This window comes from Melospiza melodia, chromosome 9 (genome assembly GCF_035770615.1).
Source record: "Melospiza melodia melodia isolate bMelMel2 chromosome 9, bMelMel2.pri, whole genome shotgun sequence".
NCBI lineage: Eukaryota > Metazoa > Chordata > Aves > Passeriformes > Passerellidae > Melospiza > Melospiza melodia.
In genome coordinates this window covers 10899022-10910846 of record NC_086202.1, presented here as the reverse complement: position 1 = coordinate 10910846, position 11825 = coordinate 10899022, and positions in this window count along the sequence as shown.

The following is an 11825-nucleotide window of genomic DNA, read 5'->3' as shown; positions in this document are numbered from 1 at the left end:
ACTTCCACTGCAAGAGATGGAGAAAAGAGCCTTGACAGGAGAAGCTGCACCTGAGATCAAGATATCTCTTCAGATCAATGCCTGTTTCGTCTCTGAAGACAGGAGGTGACAAAGGTGACCAGACTCCCTAATCAGACTTTCTGCTCAGGTGAGATGATGCCAGCCAAGACCTTTTTAAAAGTGCTGCCATGTCCTTTTGCTTCATGGCCTCTTCTTGCTTGTGGTGTCTGAGCCTGGGGAAAAGCCTGGTGAGCAGGGGTGGCTTTTTTATAGTATTAGATGGAGAGTTGCATCATAGGTCATGGAATGGAAGGATAAATGCCATAAACCCTGTCATGGTTTCTTGATGAATTATACAAATTGCTGGCAATGGCACTCAGGCTGCTGGCATGGGTATGTGGGACCAAAAGACAGCGGCTCAGATAATCATGCAAAAGAAAATTAGAAAACAGGTCTGAGTGCACTTGAGGATCAATTCCCTTTAGTTCTGCTGCCTGTTTGATCCTGTAAGAGTGGTATTAACCCATCTTTAGGGTTTTGCAGCGGGACAGACAAGCCATCATGGGCATCTGAGCAGTTTTGTTGTGGATCTCAGTGCCCAGAGGAGGACATTAGACAATTATACCAAAGCTTTGCTTTGCTCTAGGCTGCAGTGGGGACCTGATTTGGCTTAACTGCCCTGGCAATCCCTGACTTGGCCCTTTCTGGTACAAAATCTTCTTGACTAAGCACTGAATTGAAGGCAAAGACATTCCAAGGTCTGGATAATTTTTCCATATTCTCTCTCCATTAGCTTTGCTGAAAAGATTGTAAGTGCCATTCTCCCAGTTCAGTGCTTTGAAAATATTCATTTTGTTGTTTACATCTTTTGGAAAGCTATGTGCCAGCACCTCTGAAGCACTGTGCATTAAACTGGCACAGAAGTAAATGACAGATCTTGTAAGACTGCTGTGTTTGAGACTTTTTCTCTACATGTTAACACTCAATTTCGGCAATTTCCAGAGCCTTTTCATTTCATAAAAAAAAAAAAAAAGTTGGCTTCCCAGTAACGTTTATGCATTATTCCAAGTAAAATCAGAACCAGCAGGCTGCCACAGAGGCTTGACATTCCCTGCTTTGAAACAGGACAAGCATTTGGGTAGAAGGAAGTGTCAGGTTCATTCTCTTTTGACTGCCACAAGATGAAATTCTTGTGTTGTTTTCACAAGAGCTAATGAAAGGTAAACCCAGAGTCATTGCAGCCCTGGGTGCCAACCAATGTCAGCATCCCACCAGTTATCTCATCAAGAGCTACTACACAACAGCTGCAGATCCAGACTCACAATTCTGGCTTCAAAAATTACAGCTGCAAATTTCTGGAGATTGAGCCTGTGCCCATCCTCAGGGGACACTTTCCTGAACCTGCTCTCACCTGCAGGACTCTCGTCTCTGCTGCAGAACCACACCATCCTCCATTTCCTCTGGTGGCTCTGGAAATTGCCAAAATTGAGTATAAACATGTACAGAAAAGGTCTCAAACACAGCAGTCTTACATGATCCATCCATTTCCTGTGCACTGAATGTCCATGAAGAATATTTTCCTTTGACTGATGTTGGGTCTGAAGGAAGCACCGTGTGTTTGTTCTGTGAATCCACTGGGTCATTGCCCAGGAGTATTTTTGCCAATAGGTATCAAACCAGCCGATCCTGAAGCTTTTGATTCAAATGAATTTAGAATCATCTAGCCATGATAACTAAATAGTTGTCTTGGTGGTTATGGTGTATTTACTGTGAGACATCTCATCACAGAGGCAGATTGCATGAATCAAAGTAATTGTATGTTGTGGGGACTGGCAATAATGAGTTTAGCTGCCCTCACTACACAAACTTCTCAGCTGTTGTGTAAAATATGGAGTGAGAGAGCAATGCCTGTTGTGGCTGAGGCACTCTTGAGTGAAGAATATCTGTCTGGCTCTTGCCAGGAATTCTCTCCTTACTGACTATATTTATGGCTTCATTTGAAAAAATAAAATAAATAATAATTAAAAAAAAAAGGCTACAGAACATCAAAGTATTACTTTGTATAACGCTGAAAAATTAGAATAAAGTCTAATCTAAAGTCTAATCTAAACAGATTAAAAATAAAAGAAACAGTTAAATTTCTCCTCTTACTATCATCTTTGGTCAACTCCCAGTTGCAGTGGAGTTCAAACCTTGCTTCTCAAATTGCAGATTATAGTCATTATAGTCAGGACATGAACTTTGCTTTGGGCTGGGGCTTTCAGCTCATCCAGACTCTTGGCTCTGTGGGCAGGACCTGGAAGCCCAGCAGGGCCCATTTGCAAGGCAATCTGAGCTCTGGCTGCCTCACTGGAGCCCAAACGAGAAGAGAGCATCCCCACACTTCACAAAGCAGTTTGGCAAGAAACCAGGCAGGGAACAACAGAAATTTTATACAAACAGATCACATTACATGAATAATTTTCAATAATATTTTCTTTTTTTTCTGATACTCATATACCTACTTGATCATCCTTAGAATGCCTTACCTCTGATTTGGCAAAGCTTATTTTATATGCAGAATTGCCATTCTTCTTTGCAAACTACACTTTTTTGAAATTACTTGTAACTGCAGAATTGCAACCAGGGCCAGAACCCCACCTTGTGGTGATAACTCCTTAGCCTATAACAAGTCTGACTGTCCTTCCCCATCCTTACATTTTTCAGACTGTTGCAGCTATATATTAACATTCATCGGTCTCTCTAACTTTTAGTGAAGGTTGAAAAAAATTAAAAATATGTATAAATTCTTCTTAAAACCTTATAAGATTGTGAATAGCTATTTAGTGTCACAGGGAGTCTTAGTATAGTGTGAGCCTGTAAAATTCACCCATTAATCTAATCTGCAATCATCAACTATAATAAGACTAGAAAAGAAAGTAGTAAAAGTTCTCCTGAGTAATTGCTTCCTTCAATATATTCTAATATTTTTGGAAGATGTTAAAACTCCTGGTGAATTCTGGATCAAATACAGCAAGAGCTGTACCTTTCTTTCTACATATTTCAGTTCTCTTTGTTAAATAATGGATCTGAGCAAACCAAACACATCTCATGTGAAATTAGATATGGTCCCTTATGGTTGATGTTCAGACAAACTTTAATGGCAGTATAAAGTTAATATTGAGATGAACTTAGAAGAAAGAGTTTTAATCTATATATTTATGATTGAGATTATTTCTTTTGCAGATAGAGGAAAGAAACTCTCCAGCGATGTTTTTCTTCCATTCTGAGTCTTTCTATTCAAATGTCAATGTGCAATGTTGCAAGATGGATGCTTATAATTACTCTGATTTCATTAGCTCAAAATTCAGAATTAGGTGGTAAAAATTAGATTTTAATGAACAATTTCAACATGAGGAAGTTATGAATTGGTGTCTTGAGGATATCATCATGACTTAGAAATGAGGCAAATTAGACAAGTCCAATAGGAAAAATATGGAAGGTTGAGAGGAGATTAAAATAACTTCAAGCAGACCAGAGGGGTAGGAGTGGAGAAAAATGTGGAGTTAGATTTAAAATCTTAATTCTTGTTTTAATATTGAAAAATAATTCTGAACAGTGTTGGCAGGAACTGGGGAGAAGACTTCAGCTGCAGGAAAACAGAAGTTCTGGGGAGAACAGAGGTACCCAGCAAGATGTGCTGCTGCTGCTGCTGCAGTTAGCATTGTTTTGAAGGAAGTGCCCAGGCAGACTGCCCACCTCACACCCACCTGGCCTTCAAAACACACCCAGAGTGGCTCTGCACTTGTGGCTTGTCAATGTCTTGATCCTCTTGTGCAGGGGAGTCTGCCCTCAGGCCAGTGAGAAAAAAACTATTGGAAGCTTACCATGGTATTGATGATCCTGGATGAAAGGCAGCTCTTTGCAACACGTGAGGGAGATGATTCTGGAACACCTCTCCCATAAAGACAGGCTGAGAGCGCTGGGGATTTTCAGCCTGAAGAGGAAAAGGCTTTGGGGAGACCTCAGAGCTCCTTACAGTACCTAAAGGAGCTACAAGAGAGCTGGAGAGGGACCAGAGCATGTAGTGATAGCACAAAGGGAAGTGGCCTAAGCTGAAATTTAGATCAGATATTAGGAAGAAATTATTTACTGTGAGGGTGGTGAGGCACTGGCACAGGTCACCCAGAGAAGCTGTGGATGCCCCAGTCCTGGAAATGCTCAAGGCCAGGCTGAATGGGGCTCTGAGCATGGTCTGGTGTAAGGTGTCTCTGTCCATGGCAGAGGGGCTGAACTAGGTAATCTTTAGGGTCACTTCCAACTCAGACCATTATTTGATTCTGTATTAAATATACATATATCTATAGACAGAAGTTTCTTTACCATATACTCTGCAGGTGTAAAGTGGATCACAACTGTACAGCTCTTAGATAAGTTTTTATGAACTGGATGGCTGAGGTTGGGAAAGAAACAGCAAGAAATCAGTGGAATCAAAACCAGATCTGACAGTTGAAAGGTCAAACACTTAGAAAAAAATCTGAGGTGTCCTGAATCCTAATGCAATATCATTCTCATTAAACCCTGTCATGGCCTAAAGCAAATGCTCAGTATAACTGCATTTTTACTGCAGCCATTCTCAAATAATGGCTCTCGTGGCATGGGCATGTCTGATTTGTTATATACAGCCATGCCAGCCGTGCAGATGACTCTTAATGTTACCCTCTCTCCCCCTCAACTATTAAATAAACTCAGAAATTACAATGACATTAAAAACACTTCGAGCAATTTTATGTGATCATTAAGTTAGAATATTCCACTCTGAAGGCTTCTGCTATTCAGCAGCCTTGAAATTACTTAGATCAATTAAGTGCATTATATTTTATATGGAATATAGGAATGTGGTTTTTTGCCACTGTGGGGAAATATAAATAATGAAACAAGGAGAATCTTCAACATTCCCTTTGTAGTCCTGTGCTCCTTTTCTCACAGCTGACTGTTTTCATTCGCTTGGGCTGGCTTTTTCCTTTCTTGGTGAAATACAGTGATATATTTTTATAAACCCAAAATTTTAGCCTAAAAGCCTCTTTCTTATGCCATCCCTTCTTTCTTATGTGACAGAGAAGAGAAATAAGCAGGCCTAAGTATGGATCTTTTAATGAATTTGAAGTACTTAACCCAGCCATCAAAACTCGGAGCCTCATTACTGGATATCCTGGAGAAGAGCTTCCAGAGGCTGCTTCATTCTGCTGTAGATTTGAGGTACTGCTTCAAATTGCTCTTTATATCCACTGACAGCACTGAGCCCGTCTGAGTCAGCTCCATGGGATGGGTTTCTATTGGTGTCGGGAAACTGAACAAAACCAGGAAAGAAGAGCAGTAGAGGATCAGGCAGAGAAATGAGAGATCCATTAAGGTAGGTCACTGCCAGACCCAGGAGTATAAACCAGGTCTTTTAATGGGCAATGCTTAATGGGTAATGTCCCTTTGGGGAAAATTATGTGACAACATCACACTTCATCAGTAAGTGAGATTGAGACTATATTTCCTTATTTTTCTATTTATTTTTACTTATTTACTTTTGTATCTATACTGTTAATTAATATAAATTATTTTTATTGCAATATGTTTATTTATATTTCATTCAGAAAGCGGACTGCTTGCTGTAAATCATAATCTTTACTCCTGATCATTACCAATTTGAGAGAATGTTTATAAACTCTGGTGTCATCTAGGAATACGACCTTGCAGGCAAGGTCATTGGTCATTAGCATTACCAATAATTAGTATCCAAGCAGAGTGGGTAGCTAAAGTACAGAGTAAGAGTAGCTTCAGAAAAAGCACTGCTTTCTGTAAAGTGCAGGAGCTAGAAGATAGTTCCCAGGCTTACAGGCAAGCTGATTGAAAGGCAGTGTAATTAAATTCGTTGTGTGCCTGCCTGTCCTACAGAACATAATAGGACTTACCCAGAGAATGGATCTGATAACCCAGCACCCAGTACCATGCTAATTCTCATGCTGTTGTGCAGCCCAGCCACTAAATTGCAGTTATGCAGGATTAATTAGTACCATTCTCTATAAAGCTAATACTCAATGTAAATGAGGGGGATTAGTAGGGAGTTATGTGGTGACTTACCAGAAAGGAAACAAATTTTTAAACAGGGATCTTAGGGCATATAAATTAAAAACCAAGGGAATTACTTTCAAATATCAGTGGCCCACTGCATTAGGTATGGTTTTGTTTGCCATGGCAGTGAAATATGTTTGCAGAGATAGAGTTGTGCTCCACCAGCTGCAGCTGAACATCCTTAAGTATTTCAGGAATCATCAGCTTATACATTATACAACCCAAAAGGGATCCAAAGTGCACTTCTAAGGGATTACTTGTATGATGGGGATATTGCAACTAGTCTGAACTACATGCTGTTACAGTTTCTTTTTAAATAATATTTTTAGGAAGAAAACAAAGGCAAGCAAAATCTATAAGCATTTGATGCTAATCTAAAATTGCTCAGTGATACAGTGGAAGTTCTTGTTTTGCTATTGTAATGATTAATATCTTCCCTATTAAAAATTTATATCTTATCACACATTGTTTGTTCAACTTTGGATTCTAATCCCTGTGTTTACTGCAGCTTTATCAGCTTGTGGTTGAGTAATAAACTCATTCTCCCTACTGAAATCCATATGAAATGGAATGAAACTACTCCATCTCTTTTAAAAACTATTAGACTTAATTCTTTAAATATTTGTCTTTGGGACATGCTTTTCAGTGATTCTGTCATTCCTCTTTCTAGAGTGATGTGCACTATCCTTCCTGAATTGCAAATGCCAGACCTGGACATAATATTCCTGCTACAATTACAGCACTATGAAACACCAAGTAAATCCAGAATCTTGATCTCTACTCAGAATTCTCTTGTTTATTCTGTAATACACATTTTTCCCTGAAGTGTTTTGTTGGCAGCATCATGTTCACTTGATTCAAAAATGCGTTTCAAATTCACTACAGAAGAATTCTTCTCCCCATTCATGTAGGCTGTAGCCATGTCTAGCACTCCTTATTCCCCTTCTGTCTCTGCTGGCATACATTGTTTGCACCCAGATTTATTTCCTTAGGAGGTTAAGGTGCAGGGATCTTTACAGCAGGAACTGGAATCCTCTGTAGTGTCCACATTGAGCACACTGGATGGTGCTGCAAATTTGTGAACACCTGATCACCCAAGCAGTGACTCCATTGAACAGAATAGGGGTTTTCTATTTTTCTTGCTTCAGAAAGGTGAAGAATTGTTCCACAGGTAAGTGAATGTTTGTGTTTTTCCTTATATTCTTCCTTGAGAATCTGTAAATGGACACCATCTGAGATAGACAGACTTAGTCTGATCCAGAACAGAAATCCTCATTTTATTTTTAGGGTGAGGAAAAGAAAGAAGGGGAAAACTGATAGGAAGGTACAGTAAATTATTCTTCTGTCCCTGAAAGAACAATAAAAATTACTCCCAAGCAAGGTAGACTAGGCTGGGCTTGATTGCACAGCCCTGTGTGTAAGCCTGCGATGCTGGCCCTGCAGCAGGGCTTGGAACAAAGCCCAGCAAGGCTGCACACCTGAGTGTGCCCCGGGAGGGAGGGTGGCAGCTGCCAGAGACAGAGCACAGAGCCTTTCTGTGCCTGAGACAGAGAGGAGAGAGTGGAAGCTCCCACAGACTGACACTTGCACAGTGCCAGCTTATTTATGCTCCCTAGTGCCAGCAGGCCACTGAGTTTTGGAGACATAATTCTTGGTGTTGTGAAGAAGGATGGTAGAGGAATCAGAAAAAAAGACAGAGCCAATGACTCGGCACTGCAATCAATTTACATTTATCTCCTCCAGTACTCTACCCTCACTTTGTTCTGAACTTTAGTTTAGAGTAATCAGAATCTCCAAATCTCTCTCTCTTTCCCCATGCCAGAGTGTATTTAGCAGTTACATTGCACAGGGTTAGAATATTTTTCTAATAAGAAGAGGTGCCATGAAAGCTTTTATGTTGTTTTCTTTTTTATTTGGTTAATACACTCAGTGTCTGTGAATGTGCATCTGTGTAATGTTTTGTTAATGTGACATTTATTCCAGCCTCTCCTCATACTTGTCTGCAAATCAGTCTGGTTTTGTGTTTAATGCAAGTTATCAATCATCTTTCCATGAGCAAATGGTCTCATATTAAGTGGAAGGAAACATTCCAATGTATTCACTCTATTATTGTTTCTTGGAAAAGATCCAGGTTTGCAATAAAACAGTGATTGGAAATGCTCAAAGTATTTTAATATCCTAATTATTTTTATTTAACTTCCTCTAATAGTTTAAATTGATACTGAATTTATTTAGAAGCTATTACAAAGGGATTCCCCTCACTCCTTGCCAAGTAGTTCAGAAACACATACTGAACTTAAGCTGAAGACAAAATACATTATTCCTATTCCAAACTGCCAATGATATGAGAAGGGGAAACTTTTGAATGAGAAAGCAAGGTGGAAGGAAATAATAAAAAAAGACAAAGAATGCTGCTATATATACACTCAATTATCATTTTAAAATTCATCTGATTTCAAAAAAAAAAAAAGTTACAATGGCAATTTTTCTGTCTTCAGGAGATGATAATCAGACACCCACTGACTTCCTACATTGCTGGCACTAAGACAGATTTGACTACATGAAAAGACCTCCTCATAAATTGCAGCTCTCCCAGCCTACCTTTTATTATTTTTCCATTCTATCTGCATTTTCCACCAACTGTTACAGACCTGCTTTGCCTTTTTCACATACATTTTATTTGAGGTCTTCCCAAGAATGCTTTGCTCATGTCCAGTATTTCTAAGCATCTTTTCACTGCCTGGATGAACTGAAGCAATGTCAAGGTGATAATGCTCAGTCCTACCAGAGATATCTCAGAAAGGTGAGGAGCTCTACTGAGAGGGCTCATTGCTGCAATAAAGGTCCGTGGGACAATTCTTCTACTCAGAGCTGTGTAAGGACTTAATGCAGCCATGAAAATGTCACTGCCAGGCTCTCCCTGAGCTGAATCCAGCTATGCAGGAAAGTGTTTCAGTTCGAGGGGCCCAGATCTCTTCAGGTCCTTCATGGCATTAGAGACATCAGTAAAAGACACAGGCAGGAGCAGTGGGCCATGCTGCTCCTGGCACAGTGGGTATCCATCCTTGGCTGGACAAGCTGGTGGCTCCAGGCCCAGATCCCTAGAGGGGCTTTGGACTACAAAAAGCAAAGCTCCCATTTAGAGCAATACTGCTTGTTAAAGATATTCCTTTTCAAACTCTCTTCAACAAGAAGTTTTACACCCTTTTGCCCCCAACAGAATCAATGGCATCAGATTAGCATAAAACCAAAGATTTGGAAGACTGAAAAAAAAGTGAATAGAATCTCTTATAATAAGTTAAGGATTTATGGGCCATGATAATTTTGAAAATAATTGTAACTTGACAATAGCTATTGCCTGTAAGCCAGCATCTAAGGGTACTACATTACCTAGGAAGTAAATTCATTATCATGACACAAATGTTTTTCAAACAATCTTGCAGAGCCTTGCTCATTAAATTAATTTTGAAGTGCTAATTTGGCACCATTTTTTAATGCACATTAATTCACAATATAAATCTTTACGTGCTCAGATTTTTTAAAATGTTTAAATGGCATTGGAATTTGTTTGAGAAATGAATTTTATATAAATATAGTATAATTCCAATTCCCATGCCTTACTTCTTTCTTTAGTTGCACATGAAGAGATGAGTGTCTCATGTCATGCTATGTCACTCTATGAGAGCATGTGAATGAAGTCGCTGAAACCATTATTACTGACATTTTAACTGTGCTACCTGGACAATACTTATCATTCACCTATCCAGATCACAGATTGGGGCTAAACCACACCTAAAGCCACTTTAGATGGAATATCTGCATTCCGAATTTTGTCATGTCTATCTCTCTGTCTCAGGTGGATGGAACAAAACAACTTGTTAACATTGTGAAAGACTGATGGTAGAACTGCCTGATCTCAATGCCAAGGCATTTAGTCCAATCATAGCTTAGGGTTTTCTGAACATTTATCTAGGTATCTACTGACACGAACTAGCCTATGATTATCTGTATTAATTTGAAATGCTGAGCTATGATCTAAGTATTTATTGATGTAATAATCTTTTCCCAAGTCACCAAACACGTACTGAATCCCTCAAGATGTTATAAATCAGTATCTTAATGCAAAATTTTCCTCCTTGAATTAATCAGGGAGTTGGAGTGTGTCTTTGTTGCTCTGTTCAGTCATTTATGTGATTAATTGCAGATCTTTCCTTTGACTGTTGCAGCAATGCCTCATCCACTCCACATTGTCTTTGATGTAATCTACCCTCCCAAACGAGGTCATTTTGGTTTTTTAAAGTCTATTGCCTGTCCAAAAATGCTGCAAGACCTTACAGGCGTCACATTTTCATAGATAAAAAAAAGGTAGAAGCCACTGGAAGACATTTAGGCCCTACAATTTGTAGGGCTGAAGAAAGAGGTGCCCTTGAGTATGCTAATTGAGACAAAATCAGCATTTCAGTGTACAGGGAGGTTTCTATTTTAGTGTATTTTTGTAGGCAAACATGAAATTTGTGGTCCTCTCTTTAGCACACCATTTCTGAGCTTGAAGCAGTTCATCTCCTTGGAGAAGCCGAGTTGGAGATTCTCTCTGCAGCATCATTTGGAGCATCCCAACTTCAAAGCAAATGTAAGTTCTCCAGATAGCAGCAGTTATCCTTGCCTGTGAAAATGGGATGGAGATTTTTGGTCCTAGAACCACAGCTGAGCACAGGAAATGTTTTTCACCCCCCCAGCAGTGTAGCTGTACAAGATGTACACCCTTAAGAGATTTCTGACTGGAGTTGGATTTTAGCTCTTTTGCACAGCAAACTGATACAATTTCTTTCCAAAAAGAAACCTCAGATGCATGCCTAAAACAAATTTCCACATCTCTTCACCAGACTATTACTCCCTCTCTCCTTTGTCTCTGCTCCTCCTTTCCCTTTAATTACAATGGAAACAATTTGCATGATAAACTAAATACAACTTTATTTCCTTCTACCTTATAGGAAGAAAATAATGTTGCAAACTAAGTTAAGTAAATGAATAGTGCATGAACTGCTGCCATCTCTTGGTTATATTCATCACTCCAAGTACTTTGGGCGTATTCATCTAAACCAAGAAAATTAAAGCATTTCATAGTGTTATTTCCCCTTTCCTTTCACATCCAGCCTTGCAAACACAAAGCAAAACATTATTTTGTTTTTTCTGACACCGTTCCTGAAATTGACAGTTGCAACTATCAAGAAAATTTATAACATTCTGCTCTCAATATTTTTTGTACCTTAAGCTAAGTAATTTTTCTTATTTTTCTGGGGTTTAGTCTTTGTTTTATTTTAATCTCTACCTTTGCCAAAGTAGGGATTATTTTTGGAAGCATTCAGGTGTAATTTTTCTACCACAACAAAGCAGCTTAACTTTATTACATTACCACTCTGATAATGAAAGGCATGAGGACAAATGGAGGGAAGGGTGGTAGAACTGAGGAATCACATCTGCCTAAATGAAACAAAATACATTTCTGATATAATTTTTTCCCATATTTGAAGACTAACATGCTAATTTTTATGCCTTACACAGTTGTGTTCTCTGATTAGAACCCACAGAAGGTAGTGGTATAATTCTAGTGCATTTCAAGAGCATTTGGATGATTTCAGCTGGAAATTGTCAGGTTTCTAGTGAAGTTGTCAGTAGAATGACATTGGCTTCTCCCACCCAATACCATTCACCACAATTTCTGC